Raw genomic sequence first — 27,729 nt, 5'->3', positions numbered from 1 at the left:
TGCTAAGTATTATTATCCTGTTTAAATGTGTGTATCACCTTTGTGTATGAAATTTTACTGTATGCTTGTTACTGAACACGTTGTGTTTCTGGGTAACACCCACAAGACAGATTTATACCAAGACTAGCAGATGATGTGTTGCTGGGCCATTAAGGAGAATCAACTCTTCTAGTCAGCCCCTCCCAAGGATGCTTCAAAGAGCCTATGGACAATGGACCGCCAGTGACTCAGCAGGGCACATAGAACATGTGATCCCTGACTCCATGTCTGAGACAGTAACTTTTCATGCACATGGACTGGGGGTGGGGGTCTAAATTGGAGACTGTGACATCATCTCCTTACCTCTTTTCTGTTGCACATCTCTGGACTGTGGTTTCTAACCAAGAGAGCTTTGAACAATGGACTGAGGACTCCAATCATTTGGATGTAACAGAAGGACGTTTTTACAAAGTGGCAGATTCAACAGCATTGTATTATCCTGATCTCCAGACTCTGAAATCAACTGTAATGTATAGGATTCACTTTAACCATTTAATAACTCTCTTCTTTTATTTTTTATCAATAAATCTTTAGTTACTTTACTAAAAATTTACTGCAGTATGGTATTTGGTAAGATCCAGATGTACATATTGACCTGGGGTGAGTGTCTGGTTCTTTGGAACTGGAATAACCTAATAGACATGATTTCTAGTTTTAATAATTATTTATCCCAGAAGTCTGGCTTGTCTGGGTGGTTCACGGGGGACTAGAGGGTCTGAAGGGGACCGTCTGCGACTTCATAATAACTAGTTTTAGTGTATTAGAAGCACACATTTGTTACTGGGTTGGTGAAATCTTATGATAGAACATACCACCAGTTTGGGGTACATGCCCTGTTTTCTGGCAGTCTGCCCTGAGATTGGTGCTCTTAGTTGTGTCCCATACCAGGCAGCATGACACATGTAATTCCCTCCTTATTGCTGAACTGTTTGCTAATTATGTCTAGATGCAATTGGTTTGAATAACATTGTAAACCCCCCCCCCCCAAAAAAAAAGATATTAGAGCAAATGTACATTTTTAGACAGAAGCAAACGGGTTAAGCACTTCTTAAATTCTTGACTCTGGCAAACTTGGAGAGCTTTTTGAGTGAGTGAGAGATTGCTGCCAGGTGGAAGCAAATTCATGGTACAACAAAGAATTAATTTGCTTAGGTATGATACATCATCTCTCTCTCTTTCTATGATGATAATTGAATATTCATCACATAACAAGTGCAGTTAATTTGCAGATTACTCATTTACTGGACAAATAATGAGCGTTATCTTCCTAACAAAGAAGAAGAAGGGCGAGAGAAAAAGGAGGGAGAACCAGAGGGAGAGAAGAAAACACACATTTTTATAAGGCTATTATTTAAATTAGCTTTTAAAAAATCACTAAAAATATACTTTTTTTTGTTTTTAACAATAATAATACTACATTCCATGGCAGTATTGCTCAGGCGCCAGTTTAGAATAAGGAAGTTCCCTTGCGCTCTTTTGTGAAGCCTTGACTTCAGTGAAGTGAATGGCAAAACTTCCATTTACTTTAGTAGGATGGAATTTCACAATGGTGGTTGGTATTTCACAGTGAAGCAAGACTATTGTAGCTTTATGACAAGCCTTTGTAACTTGTCAGTATTTGCAGTTTCATGGTTTCTTTAATTAGAATGATTCTTAGAGTCAAATTCTCTGCTGATGTAAGCTGGCACAGCTCCATTAAAGTTAATGGAGCTGACCCATTTACACCAACAGAGAATATGGCCCTTAATTTTAAAGTTTACTTACTATGCCTTTTGGCTTTCTCTCTTGGGGGGCTTAAAAACAAAAGTTACTTACTTCATGGTCTAACACAACATCCAGATTATTAGTTCAAAGCAGGGATGGGCAAACTTTTTGGCCCGAAGGCCACATCGGGGTTGTGAAACTGTATGGAGGGCCAGGTAGGGAAGGCTGTGCCTCCCCAAACAGCCTGGCCCCTTCCCCCTATCTGCCCCCTCCCACTTCCCACCCCCCTCAGAACCCCTGACCCATCCAACCCTCCCTACTCCTTGTTCCCTGACCGCCCCCTCCGGGGACCCCCGTCCCGAACCACCCTCCTGGGACCCCACCCTCTATCCAACCCCCCCTGCTCCCTGTCCCCTGACTGCCCTGACCCCTATCCACACCCCCACCCGCTGACAGGCCCCCCGGGACTCCCACGCCTATCCAACCCCCCCCCCACCACCCCGTTCCCTATTCTCTGACCGCCCTGCACCCAGAACCTCCACCCACTGCTCCTTGTCCCCTGACTGCCGCCTGGGAACCCCTGCCCCTGATCCAACCCCTCCCCCCCGCCCCCTTACCATGCCGCTCAGCGCAGCAGGAGCTTGCAGCCACGCTGCCGTGCTGCCCAGCAGCAGCAGCGGACCAGAGTGCTGGTGGTGCATCACGCTGAGGCTGCAGGGGAGGGAGGACAGCAGGGGAGGGGCAGGGGGCTAGCCTCCCCAGCTGGGAGCTCAGGGGCCGGGCAGGATGGTCCCGTGGGCCGGATGTGGCTCATGGGCTGTAGTTTGCCCACCTCTGGGTTAAAGCATAAGAGGCCAAAAATCATCCCTGATCTATTTCTGCTGAAATCAATGGCCTTATGCCAGGAATTAATTGGGCCCAAGATTTTTAAATTGTCCCATGTATTGATTCTCATTCAAAAGTCATGGTAGCGAGAGGAAATAATTTAACTCCTATAGATCTAGCAGAAGTTACATTGTGTGCTGATGCCATGAGTACATCCCATTTGTGAGAAGTTTCCTAATGGTGAGGTGGGTTCATCATTATAGTACATCTTCTCAGTTTCTCAAAATGGTTCTGAAATTAGTGAATTTCTCTTATTCAGTTCTGTCAACTCAGAATTTTTTTTTATCACGACTAGCAGTTTTGGGGCATTTTTTATCTGTCTCATGAAAGCAAGACAAAAGGCTGCCAACTCATGAATTTTCTCTCATTCAAAATGGCCACCATCTCCTATTATTGTCAAAGGAACTGAAGCCAACAAGGTGACCATCTTTTCCCTACAGTCTAGCTGCATGTGGAAGTAGGACTGCCATCTGCCACTGTTTTCAATAAGATTGAAGCCTTGTGCACAGGCAAAATGGCTGCCACTCTGTGGTTCAGGGAACTGGACAGAACATAGGGGCTGTGAGGACCAGCAGAGACACTGTGAAAGATGAATGGGAAGAGTAAGTGGGAGGGGAGCAGTGCAGTGGGAGAACAGGGGGTGGAATGAGGGGCTGCAGGAGCATGGGGCACAGGGAGATTTGGGGGCAGAAGGGAATGGAGTGAGGTGAGGATGGGTTCTGGAGCAGGGGAAGGCAAGGATGGGGAGGGGAATGTTGCTCAGTCTTGTGCGGAGAGGGCAGTCAGAGCAGTGTCACTCCTTGCAAAAGGCTAAATCAATCCCATATTGTTTTTACTATGATGTTAGAACTTATATGAATGATTGATATAAGTTAAGTTCTTTAATATGTATATCTGCAACTCATCAAGACTAAAAAGTAATATAAATTCTATATGTGAGTGTGAATCATATGCAGTAATTAGGTCAATGATTCTCAAACTATTTATCATTCAGCCTTTGTTTTATCAAAGGAAATAACTAGGAGGGAAGAGAGTCAAGACAGTAAAGGAAATGGATGGCTGTTCCCCTGTCTTAAGGGTGAGGAGAGGGTAAGTGGAGTTCCATCTGGGCAGGCAGAGAGAGGTGTGCATTAAAGGTTGACTTTTCAACCTGAAATTCTCACACACACACTGGCACAAGAGTAGAGGGGAGTTTAAAAAAAAAGTCAAAAGAAAGACAAAAACCATATAATTTGTTGGCTTTTTTAAATCTTATGATTTTGGAGGGGCTCTGACTCATGATTTTTGATCTCTTGAAGTTGGCAAGACTGTTTATAAACACACATGACTGGGCCAAAATAAAAATATTCTTACAACTGACAAGTTTTATGTCAGATTGGGAAAAAAGAGAAAGGCATTGAGAAAATGTAACCATTTTTTGATCTGTCTAAGGGCAGTGTCTTGCAACTGGAAACTGTTGTTCCTCCTAGCAAATGCCCCATTTCCACTTAGGCTAGCTCAAAAAGTTACTTGTGAAATGAAGACAGATGTAATGGACATAATGGCAAGGTGTGCACTGTAATGAGTTTGCATAATGTGACAAATACATCTTATTTCCAAAAAGTGTGCACACTGAAAACTGGTAGTGTGGTACAGCTCCACTCCCACAGTACTTTGTTTGTATAGACCAGTAAGGCTATGTGGTATTTCTCTGAATGTTTGTGGCCTCTTACTAGCAGTATACAGGATTCTGACAACTATACTGATGTCTTTGTGGCTAGTAATCAGATCTATTCAGTCATTTCTATGTACTATTAGCCGATGTCAGTTACTGTGCCTTTTAGTGACAGTTTCTGCTTATATCTTCTATTGCCAAAGGCTCAACCTACAGCCATGAAACTTGTTCACAGCTATCGTTTTGTTGCATCCCTAAGAGTAAATTAATGAAACTCCTCATTCCAGGCAATCCTGGGCGCTGAAATGGAGATGCTTTAAAAGTAAAATACCCTAAACTGAAAAAACCCAAACCTGCAATACTACTTCCATCTAATTGTTTTCCCCCTGCCCTCTCTACTTTTTCTATCTAGTCATTGCGAGTTGCAACAGTAGAAAATTATTCTGCTTTCAGCTATCGTTAAATATAAAGTAGTACAAAAGTGTAAGCGGCTGCCCATTTTGAAGAGGAAGGAGAAACAAATGCAGAACATTATTTATAAACATAAGTGTGAGTATCTTCTACCCTCCATCCCTCACCACCCTCCAGTCATCAGTCTGCTGGTGAGGAGCTATCCCTCAGAGTTGAACTCCTGATGGGGAGATATCACAGTCTTCCTTACTATACTCAAATTGAGGGCTAATCTTTGGACTTCGTTGCCTCTTTCTTCACCTGCTACAGACCCTGTTTTATTGCAAGAGCGTCAGGATGCCTTTAAAATTCCCCCTTGACCACCACCTGTTTCTGCATGATATCAGTTGATGCAATCAGCATATGTCAAAGACAAAATTAGTTGAAAGTCTTTGCTTAACAGGGCCCTAAAGTTGGTTGGGAATTTTCTGCTGCAATGATTTTCCAAGAGAGAATCCCTTTCCCCCAAATTGAAATTTTCCACAGAAAGGTTTCAGTTTCGCTGGAAATTCTACCCCTCCTCCCCAAAGCAGCTCATTCCAAACTCCACAGCTCTCCCACTCTTTGGCAGCCCCCTACCCCACAGTTCTGGGCTCCTCAGCAGCTTGTCAGATGGACTAGACTGCCCTGAAGCCTGGCCTCTCATAGCTTCCAGGCTCCCAGCTTCTTGGCAGCCCGAAGCTCTTGGAGACCTAACTCCCAAGTTCCCTGAGCTGCTTAGCTTCTCTCCCACTAGGGTGCCGGGACTCCAGGCAACTTGTGGAGCCTTGGGAATGCTTTGAAAAGGTTGAAACAAAATGTTATTTTTTTTTAAATCACTGTTATCTACCTGACTTCCCTCAGTCTGCCTCACGTTGCTCAAAAATATTTCATGAGGTAATTGGGTAATTATACTCTGTTAAATCAGCATGCATATTGTTTGGATGCTAATAACTCAGAATAATAATGAAAAAGTTTTATTCCTAAAGTGGCTTGAATGTGTGTGTTTGAATAAAGGGGAAAATGAGGAATAGAGTTTAGTCATAGGTTACACATGCTCAGTTATTCATGTACATACACATGTAACCGCTGGCAGGAATTGAAAGTTACCTTCCCAAGTCGTGGAGCACAGAACCTCCCATGCCTGTTAAATACTTAGAGCCTTTAGTTCACGACCTCTAAAGCCCAGAAATGACAATAAGGCGTCTTGGACTTGTGCTCACTCGTGTCAGGCCTGACATACTCACTACATCTAACATTGTGTTGTCATGATATATATCCTAAAGGTGGCACATAGTACAGGCAACCATCAATCCACTGGATCATGGTGTATGCATAAGAGGTCTAGTCAGGTGCCTGATGAATCTGCTTATGGCTGACAAGCCCAATTCAAGACCAACACAGTTTATTACAAATTTGTGCATCCATGTATTTGAGTTGGGGTCCAAGATTACAGCATTTTGCTTTCATCCTTTGCTTCCATCCTCTGGATCAAAGCCTCTTCATGTTGAGCTGCACCCAGTGCCAGATATTCCCTCCAGATTGGACAGAATTCTGTGCACTCCACCCAGCTTTCCACACTGATGTTAAATGACTTCATATCACTTTTGCACATGTTGTGGTACTGCCATAAAGGGCAAAGCACTTTTTAGAGCCATCTCGAATCTCACTGTACACGCTGTATATGGTCTCCTCCCATTCTCCTGACATGACTGAGCCATCGCAACCTCTTCTTCTTGATAGTGGTTTCTAAATTTGTTAGTCCTGCACTCTCCAGCACCTCTGTCTTTGGTATTTTGTCTTCCCATTTTATTTCCCGGATCATGCACAGGCATCTCATAGGGAAGCTATTTGATCTCCTGATGTGCCTAGCACACAAGTCTCGTAGATTTGCATCTTCATCTTTAGTGGATAGTTTGCTGTAATTCCATGCACTTTTCCGCAAGAGCCCAAAATTCTTAGCTGCTTTTCCAATTCTGTTATTCAGTTCAGTCTGAAGGGCAAGCTTTCTGCTAATCATAGAACCCAAAGAGCAAAAGCTGTTGATGTTGCCAAGAAATCTGCTTTCCAGAATGATGTCCACCCCTTGGTATGTGATCACTGTCTTCTTGAAACTAATTGTCAACTTGAAGCTCTTGTATGATGCAGAAAATCTACCCAAAAGATTTTGCAGGGAAGGTTCACTGTGGGGAGCCAAGGCTGTGTCAGCCACAAATAGGAAATCTCTCAGAATCAGTTCATCTTGGTTTTCACTCTAAACCTTGCCCTGTTAAACTAATAACTCACTGAATAATATTTTTGTGTGATTTATGTATGCGTTGTGTATAAAGGTTATTGATATGTGCTAGAATGATGTTCTTGAAATGTGTTTGGTACGCGGTGCATAAATTCAGTCTGCCCTAGACAAAGGAATGTGTATTTGTTTATCTGAGCAGCCTGGTCGTCAGGCAGAGACAATGAAGGCACATTTACATAAAAGATAAACAAAGCCATCAGTCTAGTGAGTGGAGGAGATAGTCTCTGGACTATAAAGGCGGGGGTCTGAACCTCAAATGCAAATTCAAGCTCTGTTTTTTGGCTGACCTTCAGGCCTCAGCCTGGGTTCTCTGATGGCTCTCCATGGTGACTGCACCAGTCTTAACCCAGCTTCTCCAAACTGAATGATTGTGGGCAGGATTTTCCCAGCTGTCAGTGGGAACGCTGAGTTTCTTCAGGCCTTACTTGACCTTGCTGCTGTATTGGAACTTCGGCCTTCCTCTACGTGGTTTTTAAATTAGCCATAGAGCACAGCCTTCGGCATACAGTCTTGAGGCATGCGCTCTATGTGTCCCAATCAGCAAAGCCTGAGAACGTCCATGTCTTCTGCTCTGGAATCGTCTGATGTTAAACAAGCTGTCGTCCATCCTCGATTCAATTAGTACATAGATTGATCATTTCCAAAGGTGTACTTAAGAAGAACAGATGCCAAAGCCCCTGGGTGCTAAAATGCAGCCTTGTTTCATACCAGTATCAATATCCTAATGAACAATAATATTTCTAAAATAAATATTTCTCTTCTTTTCTGTCCAGGAGATACTTAAGAGTATTTACCAGCACCACATATCATCGGCTTCAGTTTTCCTCTTGTCAGCAGCACTAGTTTCCCATGATTCGCATCCATAAGTTGTTATGGAAGAAACTAACCTTTTCAAACTAACCAGTCAAACCTTTGTGTTTTGGAATCCCCATCTCTGTCAGTGTCCTCCAGAGACACTCATGACAGACAGTAAAGGATGCTTTGGAGTAGTTAGTGAAACACAATCAATCAATGGGTGATTATATTCCCTGCATTTTTCAATGATATGACAGATGTTCATAATTTGATTATGCATATCTCATCCCTCTCTGAAACCAGCGTGCTGTGATGGTGGTTCTGCTTCTGTCATTTGCCTCATGTGATCCTGAATTATATAGAACAGCACTTTATTCACCTAAAGCATCAAGGAGGTGGTATGATGGGGATATAACAGAGTAAAGTAACTTTCTTTGGTAAGGGCAGAAAGATTCCTTTCATCTAATCAGCAGGACAATATTTAGTCATCCATACATCATTGCAAATTTTCCACATGAGATCAATATCACGGTCACCAATCACTTTTAGCAGTTCTGCTGGTATTTTATCTTCCCCTGGCACTTTCCCAGGATTCATTTTCATAATAGCATGCACTACTGCCTCTCACAGGATTGATGGCTCTAACTCTGTGCTTTCTTTTCTGTCATCCTGTATTGTAAGTGTCTTTGATGAAGCATACAGATTGGCACGGTATCTCTTCACCTGAGTTTGATATCATACCTTCAGCAAGAACTGTGCCATCACAATAATAAATTATGCTCAGTTGTGGGAAAAACTTTTTAGAAATAAGTCTCACCATGGTGAATAAGCCTTTTGTTCTATTCCTCTCTTTATAATTCTCAAGTTTCCTCACATTTTGCCTCCATGTATTTGATCTTATCTAATCTAGTCTGCCTTTGAATCTGTCTGCTCAATGCCTTGTGTTCTCTCCTATGTCCTTCAGTCTCCATATTACTCTCTTTCACGCTGCGTTGTTTATTTTTACTAGCTCAAACACCTCTGTAAACTATGGTGTGGTCCAACACTGACTTTTCAGAATGTGTACTTTGGTGGCTTTGAGCATAACAGTTTTTGTTTTATTTCAAAGTTTATTTGGATCAGGGCCGGATTTAGGGGCAGGTGACCAGGTGACTACCTGGGGTGCCAGTCCTGGGGGAGGAGGGGCACCAAGCTTGGGATGCTGTTTTTGTTGTTAGCGACACATGGGAAAATAGAATGTTTGAAGTAAAATGTTTCAATATTCTGTGAAATGTGCTACAAATGCAATAAAAAGAAGGTATTCAAAAGTGTAACAAATGGAGGGGGTGTGCCAAAGACAGTCCTTATCTTTGGTGCTATGTGTCCTAGGGCCATCCCTGGTTCGGGTTGTTCTCTATCACCTGTGACAATGCCTCAAATCAATTCTGTAGTTTTTGTCGATTATGGAGAAGTCCAGATGTGGTGGACCTGCTGAACATCTTACTATTTAACGTTGTAATTAAGTTTGAGCCTAACTGCTCCTGGTTTGACTCGCAATCTGAATTTAGGAAAGTCTTTGTCGATTGGACACTAACTATCTTCTGTGTCCCAGTATCATTACATAATCAGTGTGGTTCTTTGACATGCTGTCAGGCGATCTCCATGTATATTAATATCTCAGATACTGTGTGAAGATGTTGTTGTACTGACCAGTGATTATAGCAGCAGAATTCTACTAAACATCTTTCACTCTCCTTTGTAAATTCAAACTATTGTTTTCCATTACTTCTTTTTGAGAGTTTACAGCTCCAACCTTAATGTTCAGGTCTCCAATTACAAGGGTGATGACTTTTCTGGGTGTTTTGATGAGCATCTCTTCAAACTATTCATAGAACTCATCAATCAAGTCATCCACTGCTGTCATAAGGGCATAAGTCTGGTTGATCAAAGGTGAATTGTAATGATTCTGTTGCTGATTGGGTACTATCCAAGCACACACTTTGATGTCTCCTTGGATAAGATAAATGCAACCTTATTTTCTCTTAGAATCATAGAATCATAGAATATCAGGGTTGGAAGGGACCTCAGGAGGTCGTCTAGTCCAACCCCCTGCTCAAAGCAGGACCAATCCCCAATTAAATCATCCCAGCCAGGGCTTTGTCAAGCCTGACCTTAAAAACTTTTAAGGAAGGAGATTCTACCACCTCCCTAGGTAACGCATTCCAGTGTTTCACCACCCTCCTAGTGAAAAAGTTTTTCCTACTATCCAACCTAAACCTCCCGCACTGCAACTTGAGACCATTACTCCTTGTCCTGTCCTCTTCTACTACTGAGAATAGTCTAGAACCATCCTCTCTGGAACCACCTCTCAGGTAGTTGAAAGCAGCTATCAAATCCCCCCTCATTCTTCTCTTCTGCAGACTAAACAATCCCAGTTCCCTCAGCCTCTCCTCATAAGTCATGTGTTCCAGACCCCTAATCATTTTTGTTGCCCTTCGCTGGACTCTCTCCAATTTATCCACATCCTTCTTGTAGTGTGGGGCCCAAAACTGGACACAGTACTCCAGATGAGGCCTCACCAATGTCGAATAGAGGGGAACGATCACGTCCCTCAATCTGCTCGCTATGCCCCTACTTATACATCCCAAAATGTCATTGGCCTTCTTGGCAACAAGGGCACACTGTTGACTCATATCCAGCTTCTCATCCACTGTCATCCCTAGGTCCTTTTCCGCAGAACTGCTGCCTAGCCATTCGGTCCCTAGTCTTACTTTTTTGGATCCTGAGTACTACATTGCATACACATCCATGTCATGAAATGACCCCTACTATTCCATCACAGCTCTTAGTTTCCACATCTATCTAATTTACATCTTTCCAATTCTTTAGTTGAAATGGCGAGCTTCCTTCATACATACTCCTCATGTTATGTTCCTACTCTGATTAATTGTTTAGGAAGGTTCAGGTCATTTTTTTCCTTGGTGCAAACAGCAGGCACTGTACATCCCAAAGGATTTGGTACAGTAACATCATAACCGCAACTGGTACTCTTAATGGCTGGAACCTCCTCCCCAGTATAATTTTGTCATGCCTTCTGGCCTGGGGATGGGGTGCAGTCTGACTGTCCGGTGTCACATGTGGATCGCATTGCCTTTGTTCTGTCATGATAGTTCTTGTGGAGAAAATACAAAAATGGTTTCCAATCATCTTCCCTCCAGTTTGTGGCTGCTGTTTGCTTAAATTGTGGTTTAACTCTTCTGTTTCTTCATGGCATTTCCTCCATTACTCCATTCCTCTACTGTGTTCTCGCCAGGTGCTCACCTCTCTGAAGCCATTGGCACTGCCTGTGCCTTTGGCCAGACACAGGTGGTACCGTCTACTGCTATTATGGCAGCAGACTACAATACAGCCTGACCTGGCCACCTACTGTAGTAGGTGAGTGGAACTAGTGCACCTGCCAAGGCCATGATTTAGGGAAGAAAGACTACAGGTAGATCTTGAAAGGTGTGTTGGTCATTGTAGCACTGGAGATATGTCTGCAGGGTTTTATATCTGTTGTTCTGGCAGTGTCTGGTGCTGCTTCTACTTGATGTGTCCTGGTCTGTGGGGAGTTTGATTCTGATCAAACTGGGAGAGCTTGGGTGGTTTTTTGAAGGCGAGAAGAGGGAATTCAAGAAAGATTTCTTTAAGGATGGGGTCCCCATTGAGAATGGGTTGTAGTTGTTTGATGATACCCTGTATAAGTTCCAGTGTGGGGTGGTATGTGATAGCTAGGGGACATCTTTCTGCATTGAAGCAGGTTCTCTTGCTTTTTGGATGGCCCATTCCATTCCATGATCTACTTCTCTTGTAGAATGTCCTTGTTTGGTGTAGGTGGTATTGAATGTATTGAGGTATGTATCTCAGACTTTCTCCTTGGAGCATATTGTGTGGTATCTGAGTGCCTGACTGTAGATAACAGATTCCTTGGTGTGTTTGGGGTGGTGACTGGATCGCTGCTACTATGGGAGTATTCCAGAGAGAGTTTAATGAATGGGTGGTGGTTACTGAAGTTTGGTGGAAATCTGAGGGAGTTTAAGTCATCAGTCATGAGCATGAAAATATCATCAATGTATCTCAGGTACATCATTGGTTTTGTGGTGCATTTGTCCAGAAATTTTTCTTCAAGGTGGCCCATGAAGATGTTGGCATATTGGGGACCCATACTAGTATTCATGGATGTTCTATGACTTGGACAAAATGTTTGCTGTTGAACATAAAATTGTTATGAGTGAGGATCCAATGGATGAGTTTGGAGCTGTGTTTGGGATGGATATCTGAAAGTTGTCCATTGTCTTGTAAATATTTGAGGCAGGCAGCTATGCTGCCATTGTGAGGGATGTTGATGTATAAGGAAATGACATCCCTGGTGGCAAGGATGGCATTCAGAGGGAGGTTGTTAATGTTGCAGAGTTTGTGGAGGAAGTCAGTTGTGTCCTGGAGGAAGCTGGCCCTTTGTGTGGTGAATGGTTTGAGGATGGTTTCTCTGAGTCCCAGTATTCCTTTAGTAGGAGTGCCGTGCCCAGATATGATAGGTCTGCCTGGGTTCCCTTGTTTGTGTATCTTGGGAAGCATGCAGAAAGTGTTACCCAAAATTGGGCCAGCTAGTAAGCTTAGGGAGGACTAATGACCCACCAGAGTTTGGCAGAAAGCAGCAAGTTTATTATACTGATAGCTAAGCTCAGAAGAAGGCGGGGGGGTCACACTCACATACTCATGCTTCCAGGACAGGCACAGCACTGGAGATGTCAGGATCCTTCAAGGTAAGTGTTCCACAGTGCAGCAATGGATGGTGTGATGAAGATAAGTCTTCCCAAGGCATGATGGAATGCAACGCAGCAGACCACTGGCCAGGCGGTCCGGGCGAAGGGCCTTCATGGGAGATACAAGCTTGTGAGTGCACTCCTGAGCACATGGCCCCTTCCCCTTTTAAGGATCTGCTCCTCATGGCCTGCGACTAGAGATGACTTGGCCGCATCTGGTTGGTCACACTCCACCTCGGCCAGTGTCCATGCATTGGGGGTGGGAGCGCTGCCTAATTAGAGTCCCAGACACCTTGTCTACCTGGGAGCTCTTCTGATCTTCCAGCTGTTCAACCAGCCCATTCCTCCCACAAGCATTCCAGGAGGGAGGGGCAGGGGGATAGCCACTTCATAGGTATTCAAAGAGGGAGAGGAGACAAAAGGGCGGGTGGGGGGAGTGTAACAGACCTTTTGAGCATATAGGTTATACATAGCATAGTCACACAGAGCATACAGATCACTGCTGGTCCTACAACAGAAAGTACCTGTGGTGGGTCCTTGGGATCATTTATAGGGTCTCTCTTGGAATTGTTTGGGGAAGGATTTGATGAAACTATTAAATTCCTGGGTAAAATGTGGTGTGGGGTCATCTTTAAGTTCTTTATAATAGGTGGTGTCAGAGAATTTTCCATTGGCCTCATTAACTTAGTCATTACAGGCCAGGACTATGATGGCATCCCTTTTGTCTGCTGGTTTGATTACTATCTGTTGGGATTTCAGGGACTGTACTATTGTCCTCTCGGCAATGGAGAGATGGCAGTGATGTTTGTCAAAGATTTCACAGTCAACTTTTTTCCTGAAACAATCAATGCAATGATCAAAAGTGTGATAAAAATGATAAAAGACAAAAACTCCATATCACCTGTAGGTGAACACTTTTCACAAAGCAATCATTCTATATCTGACCAAAAAGTCCTAATCTTCAAAGGAAACCTGCACAACACTTTCAGAAGACAAGCATGGGATTTAAATTCATAACTTGGCTAGACACTAAAAATCATGGACTGAACAGAGGCACTGGATTTATGGCTTAATACAACAATCTATAACCCACTAACAAATCCCCCAACTGCCTTTCTTCCCTCCTCCCCTGCACGTCCCCCTATAATTGGAGAAGTGTAAATAGGCCACTTCCCCTTGAATGGTCCCTTGAAATATGTGTTAACTACTTAGGCTAAACAGTCTGTTCCATCTTGTGTTTAGCTGTGACATTCCGAGTACACTTCCCAGACCTGAAGAAGAGCTCTGTGCAAGCTCAAAACTAGTCTTTCTCACCAACCAAAAGTTGGTCTAATAAAAGATACTACCTTACCCACCTTTTGTGTCTGATTTCGTATCTGATATCATTTCAAGAGAAGAATGCTGGTCTGGTGTATTTACAGACTTCAAAGGAAATGTTGACTTAAATGAGTGTTCTTATTTGTGACACTGTCACATCAAAGCTAAGGTGCCACAACGTGTAAATGAGCTTGGAGTTAAGAGTGATGACAGTCTCATAGGAAGAAAAGGAGTACTTGTGGCACCTTAGAGACTAACCAATTTATTAGAGCATAAGCTTTCGTGAGCTACAGCTCACTTCATCAGATGCATATCGTGGAAACTGCAGCAGACTTTATATATACACAGAGAATATGAACCAATACCTCCTCCCACCCCACTGTCCTGCTGGTAATAGCTTATCTAAAGTGATCATCAGGTGGGCCATTTCCAGCACAAATCCAGGTTTTCTCACCCTCCACCCCCGCACACAAATTCACTCTCCTGCTGGTGATAGCCCATCCAAAGTGACAACTCTTTACACAATGTGCATGACAATCAAGTTGGGCTATTTCCTGCACAAATCCAGGTTTTCTCACATGCCCCCCACCCCCATACACACACAAACTCACTCTCCTGCTGGTAATAGCTCATCCAAACTGACCACTCTTCAAGTTAAAATCCAAGTTAAACCAGAACATCTGGGGGGGGGGGGGTAGGAAAAAACAAGAGGAAACAGGCTACCTTGCATAATGACTTAGCCACTCCAAGTCTCTATTTAAGCCTAAATTAATAGTATCCAATTTGCAAATGAATTCCAATTTAGCAGTTTCTCGCTGGAGTCTGGATTTGAAGTTTTTTTGTTTTAAGATAGCGACCTTCATGTCTGTGATTGCGTGACCAGAGAGATTGAAGTGTTCTCCGACTGGTTTATGAATGTTATAATTCTTGACATCTGATTTGTGTCCATTTATTCTTTTACGTAGAGACTGTCCAGTTTGACCAATGTACATGGCAGAGGGGCATTGCTGGCACATGATGGCATATATCACATTGGTGGATGTGCAGGTGAACGAGCCTCTGATAGTGTGGCTGAATGTCCTGAGGGGCTTAGGCTACAGTAGACAACTCACACATACTAGTAGCTATTAGGTAACTGGGCTTGATTTAAACCTCTTCCCTACATGGAATTTAAATTAATCAGATTAGCTTCTGTCATCTTATGTTGAAAGCCTTAAGCATATAAAGGGACTTCCCTACAAGAGGACACAATTTTGAATTGGCAGTTCATTTTATTCCCATAGATTGATAAAACATCTATTAAAAAGCACCAATCCTCAACTCTAGAGAACTTTGTCAAAGTCAAAATACAATCAAATTTAAAGTAAAGCCATCAACCACTCCACATCCCAAAATAGCCAACACAGAAAAAGTCAAGCCAAGCAGCAACCGTCTGTCTCCAAAAGCCTAGTTAAATAGATATATTGTTCATTGTCCCCTGGAGTCAATAAATTCAGGCTATCTGAGACCTATGGGATAGAGATGGAAAAGAGGTTCCAAGCTTGAAGACTATCCTGGAGAATGCTGTGCTTGCAGCTCCTCCGGTTTATATGAAAAGGGCTCCAGATCAAGCCCTTCCACTGATTGCAGTTGTGTCAGTAGGTCAGAGGGAGACAGATAATCTCTAAAGAAGGCATGACACAATCCATTTAGAACTTTATAGGTCAAGACCAAGAGTTAAGTTTCCACTTGTAAACCACCAGGCAGCCAGTGAAGAGCCCAGAGCAGTGGTGACATGTGCTCTGATCACGGCATACTGCTAAAGAAGGGATGCTACATTCTGTACCAGCTTCCCTTTGTGGATTAAGTTAAGGGATAGCAACATAAAGACCACACTGCAGTAGTCTAATCTTGAAGTCACAAGAGCATAGATCATGGTAGCAAGGTCCACATCCAAAAGAAATGGTTGCAGTCACCAAGCCAGATGAAGATATAAAAAAGCTTTCTTCAATAAGATATGATAAGATATGATTGTTTAACAGCAGCTGGGGATCAGCAGATCCTAGAGATTGAAAATTGTGCAAAAGTATCAACATCATAACATCTTATCCAGATTGTTTTCCAGCCAGCTAGTGCTCATCCATGCCTCAGTCTCACCCGAACACTGGACCAGGAATTCAGCATCCCGGGCTAGGCTTGGTCAGATACCATCAGTGTACTGAAAGCACTGCAGCCCATACATCCTCATTAACCTTCCTAACACTTTAAACAAGAGAGGAGAATACCTGGAAGTCCACATGATATCTGACTTCTGGACATCAAGCAGTTGCTCAACATCACCATTTTGGCATGCTTAGCAAGCAAGGAACCGAGCCACTCAAGAGCTGCCCCTTCCATACATGCGAGAGTCCAGAGATGGTCCAAAAAAAAAAAAAAGAAGAGAAAAGGTGGGAAATGGTTCTGCAGAAAATGTTAGCTGGTGGGTTTTTTTTCTGGCAAAAATTTAAATACCATTTTTTTTATTTGAGAACTGAAATACTTGAGCCTGAAACTGATTTGGGGTTTTAGGTGAATTATTTTGTTTCTCAGACAGTTTCATAACTAAAATTTCATTTAGTCAACCCCCCAAATTTCTGTAAAAAACAAACAAACAAAAAAGTTTATAAAAACATTTCAACCAGGCCCAGTGAGCATTACTTTGTGAGCAACAGTATCAAAGATAGCCAATTGAGCTACTGACATGGGCATCTAAATTTCATTCATTGCCAGGAGGAGATTATCTACCAGTGTTGCTAGAGTAGTCTCTTTATGCCTATGCCCATACTGACAAGCATAAAGCAGACCACAGATGACCTATATACTCTGAATTGTCATAACTAGAACTGGTTGGGAAAAAAATGGATTTTGCTATGAAAAAAGACATTTTTCCCCCAACTTTCATAAAAAATGTATATTATTTTTCATCCAGTTCTAGTCATGATCTTTTCTGTAATCTTAACCAAAACCAGAAGATTAGACATTGACAACTTCTAGTTGTCAACTTCAAGTGTCTGTTTCTTGAGCAAAAGGGGCATAACAGCTTTGTTCAGAGAAGCCAATAACCTGCCTTCCTCAAGGAAGCCACTGCCAGTCTCCATGAAAAATGGACCCACTTATTTCCCAGTAGTCATAACCACGCATCAGAAGAAATGGCACTGAAGAACAGGATGTGTGATGATGAGAACTCAACACCTTTAAATACTTCTGTGAAGTTTTGTGGCCTAAATTTAAGCAGGAAGTACTTAGCATTTTATTCCTTCAAAATTCCCTCTGCACCAACAGAGGCAGAGGTCAGATCTGCTCAATTTTATTTGCAAAGTAATCAGTAACTGCCTCACAATGAAAGGGACAAATCAGCTATGAAGTGAAGGCAGCTCAGATTAACCAGCCTGTTTGCTACTTGAAAGAAATCCACTGATCAAAACATTGCAGTACCTTGATGGAGACGGCTCTTAGCTGTTTCTCTTTCAATGTTGAGAGATTCAGCCTATGCACTTATAATACACTTTTGTGCATTATATAACAGAACTGCATTATTTCATTCAAAAGAATCATGCTGTCCAGTGTACAATAACATGGTGTGCATAATGTGGTTGAAGTATAATTGTGGAAGCAATAGATGAGGTCCATTATTAAACAAAATCTTTATTTAGACTAAAGAGCATGACAGGCCCAGAACCAGAAAAGGAGTAATTAAAGTTAAAAAGTTTAGTAGGGTTAGAAATGTGACACATACCAAGTTTGGAAGCAATTTTTCCAAGCTTGGATTTCTACAAATATGATTTGGAAATGCCACATATAATTCAAATCAATATAGATATATATAACATTGTAAGTAGGGCCTGATTCTCTTTTTCTGTGTCTCCCTCTTGACACTGTGCCAAAAATATGGCATGACTCTCTCTGCTAGTTAGCTTAAGTTCCAGAGTTTTGTACCTCCTCCATCCCTACCGAGTGGCAATCAGCTTCCATATTCATATATGGTATCTTCTGGATACCGATTGCTGCTCTTTGATGCTCCCAAAATATTAAAATAAAATATTAATCTTCATTCAGCATATCTCTAGTTTGGAGCAATCAAGTGGACTACTGGGGATTAGAACACAGAAATTGCCTTATTTTATCAGACCCATCATCCATGTAGTCCGGGGTCCTGCCAATGACCAGAAGTTTCAGAGGAAGAAGCAAGACATCCTATGGTAGGTATGTGTTAGGATATAGATATTCAGGCCTGTCTGTAAAGGCCTGTACTCTAAGAATGTAGGTGTATTCTTATCACTTGGCTAGTTATAGAGATATAAAAGAAAGAATCAAAATCACTGTCTGCCGGTATAAGGGTCTTCTCTTACTGTGACAGTCTGAGGCCCTGTTCTTAGGCTAAGGCCTTTGGCTAAGCAGCAGAGGCAGCCATAAACTGGGAAGCGACCGGTCGCCTCCTCACATTCCAAACTAGTCACATTGAAATAAGGTGCTATTGGGCTGTTAGGAATACAATCCTGTCCTGATAGTGCCTATCACCTCCAGAGAAAGGGAAGTGCCTAGAAGATGTAAAAGGAAACTTAGTTTGATAGCATCCTGTGTGGCAAGAACTCACTTATCAATAGCTGGGATGTGAAATCCTCACTTCTGTATTGTTTTGTCATTATAGTTCCCACTTTGCTATTGTTTGTCTGTATAATCTCTGTCTGGTTCTGTGATTGTTCCTGTATGCTGTATAATTAATTTTGCTGGGTGTAAACTAATTAAGGTGGTGGGATATAATTGGTTACATAATCATGTTACAATATGTTAGGATTGGTTAGTTAAATTTCAGGAAAATGATTGTTTAAGGTATAGCAAAGCACAACTCAAGTTTTACTATATAGTCTTCAGTCAATCAGGAAGTGGGTGGGTGTGGGGAGGGGAAATGGGAACAGCGAATGGGGGTAAGGAAATTGGAATCATGTTTGGCTAAGGGCAGGAATGGGAACAGGGACACAGGTGTAAGGCTCTGTGGTGTCAGAGCTGGGAAGGGGGACACTAAGGAAGGAAACTGGAATCATGCTTGCTGGAAGTTCACCCCAATAAACACTGAATTGTTTGCACCTTTGGACTTCGGGTATTGTTGCTCTCTGTTCATGCGAGAAGGACCAGAGAAGTAAGTAGGTGAAGTAATAAGCCACCTAACAGTATGCACTCTACACGGACAGACCAAGAGAACTTCAGAGCTTATTATTAAAGGAATTTTGCAAAGTCAAATTACCATCTCTCCCATTCCATGGACTATGGTCTCATTTTGGGAAACTGTCACTTTCTCCCTCACAACACATCTTCCAAGCAATACTGAATATTTTATCCCAGCAGCAAGAAGAGGCAAAATCTACCTGCTTTAACTTATCTCCTGTTTTTTGTTAGTTAGTATCAAAAACTTTCCATCATTTAAGTGCTTATTTCAGATTCTGTTTTTAAAATGTTCCATCTTTCTTCTGCAATTATAGATACCTGAAAAAATATTGAAGCTTACAGAAGTGATTTGAACCAAATGAGTAAGTATCACTGATAGCTACCTTATGATTTGAAGGTAGGAAGTTCAAACCCTGTAGGAGGTATATTTCTTTTCAAAATGCTTCCTATTTCAATAGTAACTGGTTGAATACATTTTCAACATATAATTATATTATTCATCTGAAACATACTGAAATGACTTTTTTTTTGTCCAAGCAGCAAAAGAAAATACGTGGTATTAAGTCTAATTTTTGTGAAACTTCCTCTGTTTCTCTGCAAATGTTGGTATGATCACAGGAAAGCATTTTGCTTCAGTTTCATAACCCTTTATATTAAATCTATTAATTCATTCGCAATATATCTCTATTACATTAAATGGAAATGGATGACTGTATGACAAATGGATGACAAATACTGTATATTTGGCTGGGAGTTGTATTTATTTGCATACAAGCCAAAGGGAGAATGGGGCCAGGCAGTCTGAAAACCTTAGACAGACAATTGTTTGGACCTTAGGGTCTTCTAGCTCTGGTGGACCCATGGTTAGGTCAATGTTGCCAGCTCGTGTGATCAGGGGAAGGGACACAGAATCTGTTTGCAAATTTAGGTCATATTGGATGAATAAATTCAGCTGAAAAAAATTGAATTTATTTAAAAAAAAGTCAAAACAATTCATTTTGACCATTTCAAAATGAAATGTTTTGACTTTTTATTTTGAAATAATATTTCAAATAGAAATTTAGGTATATTTAACTTAAAACATTGAAAGAGCATCCAAAAATGAAACAAAATAAAAAAAAATCATTTCACAATAAAAAAAATCCCAATAACTAAATGAAATGAAAGTCTGAAAAACTTGGTTCATTTTGGTGATTATTTGTTTTTGTTTGTTTTGGTTTAGGTATTTTTTTGATCCAAAATGAAAGTGTTTTGGTTTTTAATTTTAGCGAGAAAAACAAACAAAAAAACCAACAGCAGCAAAATCAAGTTTGGTTCAAATAAAACTGAATTATTTTATCTGGGACTTTTTTTGATGTAGCCCACCCCAAAAAATAATTATGTTTTCAGCTCAACTTAAAAACCATAAGGCAAATGAAAGGAACCCAATATTTATTTTTAAACTTATGATTCTGGGAGAGGGATCAATTATGGGGTTTTCAATATCTCTATGTTCCTTCCTAGTCTGTGAGAGCAGCAGGGGGACCTATTCCTTCTCCTCTGAGAGAGCACTTTCTTCATTTCCTGTTTAAAATACCTGCCTTGCCCAGGACCGATACGCTTATCAGGTTACTGTCAGAATGATCAGGATCCCAGAAATTAGAAAAATTTAAGTGTTGCTGCAGTTGGTTAACACTTACCTTTCTCAATCCCCAAAAAGTGAAGGTTTGAGACACAGCAAAAACTGATAAGACTGTTAGCAAGAAGAGTTGGTCTCTAGGCAGGAGCCTACCTACCTCTTCATTCAGAGTGTTAGGCAACTTGATCTCGTAAAAGGAGTTATTAGTCGTTGTCATCCATAAGAAACCCAAGCTCTCTCCATTGCCTTTTGGCAAGCGGGAGTTTATTCTGTAGGTGGTTGAGCATGCACAGTCAGAAAATCCATCGGTGAGTGAAATTCAACCAGAAAAAGGGCCCTTTTGCCTCTTCCAGAGACTATCACAAGACTACTCCAATCTTGTCTGCACAGTACATGGGAAAACTGTTCTCAGTGAGAATTATTTGATTATGTCTCTGAATGGAGACAGTCTTTATGCACCAGGCTTTCCACCACTTGGAATAGTTCTACTCGTCTAGGCTTCACAAAGGCTGTGACAGAGTAATAGAATAACCTTCGTCATATACGTGTTAACAGTATTGTAATGCACTCTACTTGGGGATGTAATAATATTCTGACTCATAGGACTGCTGGAAAGAGAAATTAAATTTATTTCCTGGCCACACAATCACATGGCCTGGGTCACATTACTGAGGCCAATACCCTAGTCATATAACATAGGTCGATATCCACTGTCTCAAGTGGTTATTCTTACAAGGACACCTGGAAGCCTCAGGCAGTCTAGAATGTAACCACATGGCTTTTAAATGAGTTAGGTCAGTTTTCCCCCTAGCTGTGGGGTGGAAAGGCTGTACACAAAGAACTCTCAATTGTTCCCTGGAGTCTCAGCTTTAAATAAAAAATAAAGCTAGTCTCAAGCCAATAGTGCTGTGAAGAAAACGTTCAAAATGAGAAGCATGTATAACTGGCACTGCCTGAGTTTGCAGAGAGCTTGAATAAATTATTCCTGTGGTGCCTGTTGATTTCAAAGAGTGCTAACAGACGTCAATAACACTTTAAATGTCAACACTGTAAACGGTATAAGCTCCTCAAGACGTGCAAGAATGGAGAGTACGTATGATGAAGACCTACACTAGTATTTCCCAAAGCATGAAAGGGAAGGAGGTGTGAAGGATTAACTGTCTGGGTGCAGAAGTATGGATTATGTAGGCCTTTTAAACATGTCAGAGTTGCAACAGTCCATGAGGATTTCACTTCCCGTATAGGGGCACAGTTTTCAAAAGTTTGGGAAACAGCAAGAAGTTGGAATAATCTGTTTTAGGGTGCTGTATAGGGATCTACAACGAGCTGTAATATGGGTTAATTTTAATATTGCTTATGCATCAAAATACACCCAGTTTGGTGGCAATTTGGCACCATGACAAAATTCGGGCTGTAAATTGCAATAACTATTAACAAAAGACTGTTTGTGGCAGGGAACCACCCATGCTGAATCAAGTAATGATCAGTGTATTAAGGGGAGAGTTTCAAAAGCAGACCTGGCAGTTAGGAGCTTAACTCCTACTGACTTTCAATGAGAATTAGGTGGTTGATTACCCTTGAAAAGCAACTGTTCTAACATCACCCTATTCCAGTGTCTTTGGTTTTAAAGCTAGTACATTTTTATATGATTAAACTGTTCATTTGGTGTCTTGTTTTCCCCCACACACACAATGAGATGTTTTGCATCATAGTACAATACCATGCAGATCAGTTTATATTTTGCAAGCCGCATCTGCTAGTGAGAGACATTTGAGAAAAGCTACACATTTTTTGCAAAGTTTAATTGCTAGTGTGATTTGAATGCCAGCAAGGCAATGTCTACGTGAGAGTTTTTGTTTTAGTAGTACCAGCTGTATGTTGCCAATATAGACATAGTTTAATTGCAGACGCTCTTTTAAGTAAATCATTATCAGTGGCTGTCATTCCAAAGTGATAAACCATTAAAATAGACATAACATTCAGCACTATTTAGACAAATATACCAAAACTTGGTATTTTTTAAAGCATGTATTCTTTAGACCACATAATTATGTACCTTTACTAGTAAGACCTTTCAAATCACAATATAAGTCAAATTATTCAGAAAATATTGAGAACTAGTTGGGACATAGGAGCAAAGAGTCACAAACATTGTTGTTTCAATTTTTATCCAACAGAAATGTTATATAGCTGTTTGATTATTGTAATTTCAACAGGATCTATCTTTGGTTAATGACTGAAACAGAGGTGATGTCTCATCTTGCTTTGCTTTGTACGTAAGGAGGTCTCCCAGTCGATACAATAAAGAGAAAGGTGGCATGATACATTTAATAACCACATGTGATAGTCACACATTTGAAACCAGTAGTCTGTAATGAATAGCTGTGATAGCCACCGTGTTGTCTGACATGCAAGGGATTGAAACAGTGATCTCCAGAGTTGAACATATGAGTAGGGCCCCACCAAATTTACGGTCATGAAAAACACGTCAGGGACCATGAAATATGGTCTCTCACCGTGAAATCTGGTCTTTTGTGTGCTTTTACCCTATACAATACAGATTTCATGGGGGAGACCAGCGTTTCTCAAATTGGAGGTTCTGACCCAAAAGGAGTTACAGGAGGATTGCAGGGTTATTTTAGGAGGGGCCGTGGTATTCCCACACTTACTTCTGTGTTGCCTTCAGAGCTGGGTGTCCAGAGAGCGGCGGCTGGTGGCCAGGTGCTTAGCTCTGAAGGCAGCACCCCGCCAGCAGCAGCACAGAAGTAAGGGTAGCAGTACCACAACCTGCCCCTACAATAACTTTGCAACCCCCCAAATTCCTTTTTGGGTCAGGACCCCTACAGTTACAACACCGTATGAGAAGGATGAGTTTAAACTAACACTGAGCCTTCTTTTAATCTAGCATATGGTCAGGACATTCTATCCAAAAAAGGGGGGCAACCCTTGAGGAAAGGTTGGAAACACTGGCCTACTAGGACCACCTAGGACTGATGGGTGACCTCTCATAAACTTTTAGCATGTGTATTGTTTTTATCTGTTTTCTCTGTAATCCTTTTATACAAAGAATAAATGTATTCTGTTCTGTGAAGGGATCACACTCTGCTATTTGTATGAAAGGAGTGTGGGAGAAGAAACTACCTTTCTTCCCAGTGTGATGGCCAGTGCCAGGATTTGAACTGGGGAATTGTCAGAGCCAAAATCATGAATATCTACAGCTTCAGCTAAAGCGCCATCTTCTTCACCTGGGGGAAATAATAGATACATCCTGTGTAGATTAGGTACTGAGGGAATATATAATAGACATTGAAGAAAGAAAGTGCTTTTATCATAATCTTCCTTCAAGATTGTTTGTCCTCGGATCATCAATTTGTCTACAGCATTGGGGTCCTCCTACGGGCATGTCAGATGATGAACAGACATAGCTACAGCTTCAAAAAAAAATTATGCCTGCCAGACTTGGTCCTGGCTGCAGTCATCTATGCATTCTTGAGCTCTGCACGTGGTTATTGCCATACAATATATTGTATGTAAGAGGATAACATTTCTGACCATTAAAAGGGCAAAATTGTTCAGAAGGCAGCAGGCCACCTTCGTAACACAAACCATCAGCAGCACCCCACCCCAGTGCTCTGCTCCCTACATAGTTTCTTGCTGAATACCGGGTCAATCTTCAAGGCTTTGTTCCTTTTCTGCAAAGCCCTCCATGGAAGTGGTGCCTAAAGGACTGTGCCTCTGCCTTTAAGACCAAGATGAGCTTTGACAGTCATGTTTCACTAAACCAATGGAATCATCAACAAGAAGAATTAGACTTGTGAGTGCTGAAGAAAGAGTTAGCGAGCAGCCCACAACTGTGGCACTCATTCCCAGAATTCTTCCGAATGACCACTAGCACCACTTCCTTTGCAACAAAATGGAAAACACTCATCTTCACCTTAACTTTTCTATAATAACTGCATACTCCAAAGCAACAGACAAAAACTCCCCTTCACCTGGGGAATCAATTACTACTCCTATGTATTATTTCTAGTAACACCTACAATGTACTTGGTGCACGGTCCCTTCCTCAAAGGCTGGTCAAGTGGTGACTGACTACATCCTAATGGAGAGGGTAAAAACAAAGATTCAATGTGTTTCTTTTAAAATCGAAGATCCACGTGTCTCTTAATCTGTAAAGCATTTTGATATTAGGGCAATAAACATGGTATAAAATATTATCTATGTAATTATAAACACACACACACACACACAAACAACCACACTATTTTGAAAGAACATTATTCAGGTTGCAAAGTCAAACACTCAAAAATTAGAAAATGCCAGTGTGACACATTTGGAGCTGCCCTGTAATAATTTATGAACATTGTAGGATGACCTGGACATTGGGATGTTTGCTGTATGCATATTAGTTTAGTTTAATAAGCGGTGGTAGAGAAAAACAAGCAGGAAGGAAAAAGAGTGGCTCACAATAAGCACTCCTCAAATGTTTCAAGGAACAATGTGACAGCTACTATCTTGGATGATTTTACCTCTGGCTCCAGCCAAACTTCAACACTTATTTTGATTAGAAACTCGAGAATGTAGAAGACAAAAAGACCATTTTCAGTTTAAAAAAGAGAGGGGGTAACAGTTTGGGGGAAGAAGACTGAGACACACGATAGCCCATGAAGGGTGCCTGAAGAAGTGAGGCCTGGCTAGATTACAATCAGGAGATGGTAAGCCTTTAGGTAAGGCAGACCGGCATGACCACTGTTGCTTCAAAAAAACTTTGTTTCCCCGCTTAGTGTTTCCCCTACTGCTAAGCAATACATGTGTTTTGAGAAGGCTGGCTGATCCCTGGTGATAGATTCCCAAAGGGAAGAACCACAGGTGTTCACACTCAATTGGACCTGCTGGATAACAACAGTTGATACATAGGGTACTATGAGAGGATCACATGATTCCATCACCGGACAAGTAAAGACATGAGGCTTGACACCTGCAGGGGTACACCTCAAAGAAACCAGGAGAGGGACAGCAATGCAGTTAGCCCATATTTGTGACAGTCAGAATCAAGGATGCATAAGCTTATGGAACCTTATTCAATCCCTCTTGTGTGTGCATGATAAAGTCTTTAATTATATGCTCACATACTATTTTGTTCCACAGAATGGACAGTGCCCACTGCTGAGCAGCTACTCAATATTTTGTTTTCTCTTCCTTGTTCAATGTGTGGTCCCATTACTTACTTACTGCACACTATTCTGCACCCTTACTGCACCCTGCTCTGAAGACAGAATTACTAATTTCTGTATGGACTTTCCTATGGTGCTCATCGCTAGAACATTTGAGTTCTTCACAAATATTAATTACAACAGCCCTGTGAGATGAGTGGGCATTATTTCCATTTTTATATATATAGGAAACTGAGACACAGAGAGTTTAAGATCAAAAGTATCCACTAACGTTGGGTACCTAATTTGAGACGCCTAGCACCTGATTTTTCAGAACATGTAGCATTATGTACCACATTGTATGATCAAAATACTGACCTCAGTTGCAGCTAAAACTTCTCAACACTTCAGAAAATCAGATCCCAGGGTCTCCAGTTTTACCTCCACACCTCAGCTCCTCATCAAATTTGTCTTCCCCCTCACCACTGGTTCTCATTTCCAGGCTCCTAGCCCAGCCAATCCTTGTTCTTCCTACAACTCCTCATCCAATCTCAGTCCCCCCCTCACCTAGTGGCTCCCATTGCCTCACCACCACTCTGTTTCTTTCCCTGGCTCCCAGTCCCACTGTCTTTGCCCTGCCCTGTCTCAGACTTCCTCTCCAAATTCCTGCCCCATTTTCCCTCTACCCCTCTCTGCCACTTCCATTCCCAGTCTCCTGCCCCCCCCGCCATGTTTTTTTGTCCCAGTTTACTTCTTCCACGTGCTCCTTTCTGCTCCCTGGTCAAGCTCTTGTCCCTTCTGCATTCCATTCAGGAAGCTTCTTCCACACTGCCTAGGCTTCATTGATAGCCTAGGCTCTTGTCTCCCAGTTCTGGTGCCTGGACCTAGACATCCCAGAACTACAATGGCAGGGAAAGTTCTACTCAGTCCCCAGCTGTAGCGCACTCAATGTGGACAGAATCTCTGGTGAAGTAAGTTATGAAGTTCTTAACTCTCTTTACTGAGCATGTTCAAACTGCAATGTTTTCAAAGGCTGGTAACATGGCCATATTTGGGCAGGTTTTCACAGATTATATAAGAGAACATTCCTGAGAAAAAGGCCATCTTCCTGCCAAATTTCAGTTCCCTACTGCAAAGCATTGGAATGCTAGAGCTTCTCAAAGAAAAAGTCACCAATATTTTTTAACAAAGGAAAAACAAAATATTTCCCCCTAACTTCAGTCTTGGAAACAGCTGAACTGTTTTGGCCAAGTATATTTCTAAAATTCAGGCAGACACCGGGCATAGAAAATTTCAGCCTGAATGGTTAAAGTTTGGTAAAGTTTTAAGCAACTGAAACCAGGGAATTGTTGAGCAACCTTAATAGCAGGTGATCCTCCCAGCCCCACCTATGATATAATGGAGAAGTCACTGGCTCAGATTATAACATCATAATTTTAAAGGCTGTGGGTGGGATTTTCAAAAGCTCTCAGCACTAGCCTAAGCTCTGTTCCCTTCACTTCAATGGAAGCAGACTTGGATCAATGCTGTGAGCTTTTGAAAATCCCACCCTAAATTTAGCTTCCAGTTTTGGCAGGATAATTCTTCAAAGGACTTTTCTATACAATTTTCAAGCAGCAATATACCATATTTGGAATAGGAAACATTAGAAAATACTCCATGAAATATTGCTCTGCTTTTCCAAACGTTTTCTTGGCTTCCTTCACCTAAACAACCACTGTCCCCAGACATTCCAGACTTCTCTCTTTCTCCCCTGCGCACAGATACAATTGCAGACATAGGCCACATTTGAAACTTTAATTTTTAACACACAAAGAGTATCCACAATTCAGGATAACCTAGATGACTTTCATCCTGACTAGCTGATGTAACTTTAA

General features: G+C 41.7%; 1 long non-coding RNA gene across 1 annotated transcript in view; it reads right to left on the bottom strand.

The window, feature by feature from the left end:
* Window positions 1-27,729, bottom strand: part of LOC311518164 — a 175,657-nt gene that overhangs the window by 101,547 nt on the left and 46,381 nt on the right. The gene's annotated exons all lie outside the window — the stretch shown is intronic.

Source organism: Lepidochelys olivacea (genome assembly GCF_965140295.1).
Source record: "Lepidochelys olivacea isolate rLepOli2 genome assembly, chromosome: 3".
Lineage (NCBI taxonomy): Eukaryota > Metazoa > Chordata > Testudines > Cheloniidae > Lepidochelys > Lepidochelys olivacea.
The sequence above is the reverse complement of the archived record's forward strand: the minus strand, read 5'-3'. Positions and strand labels throughout refer to the sequence as shown.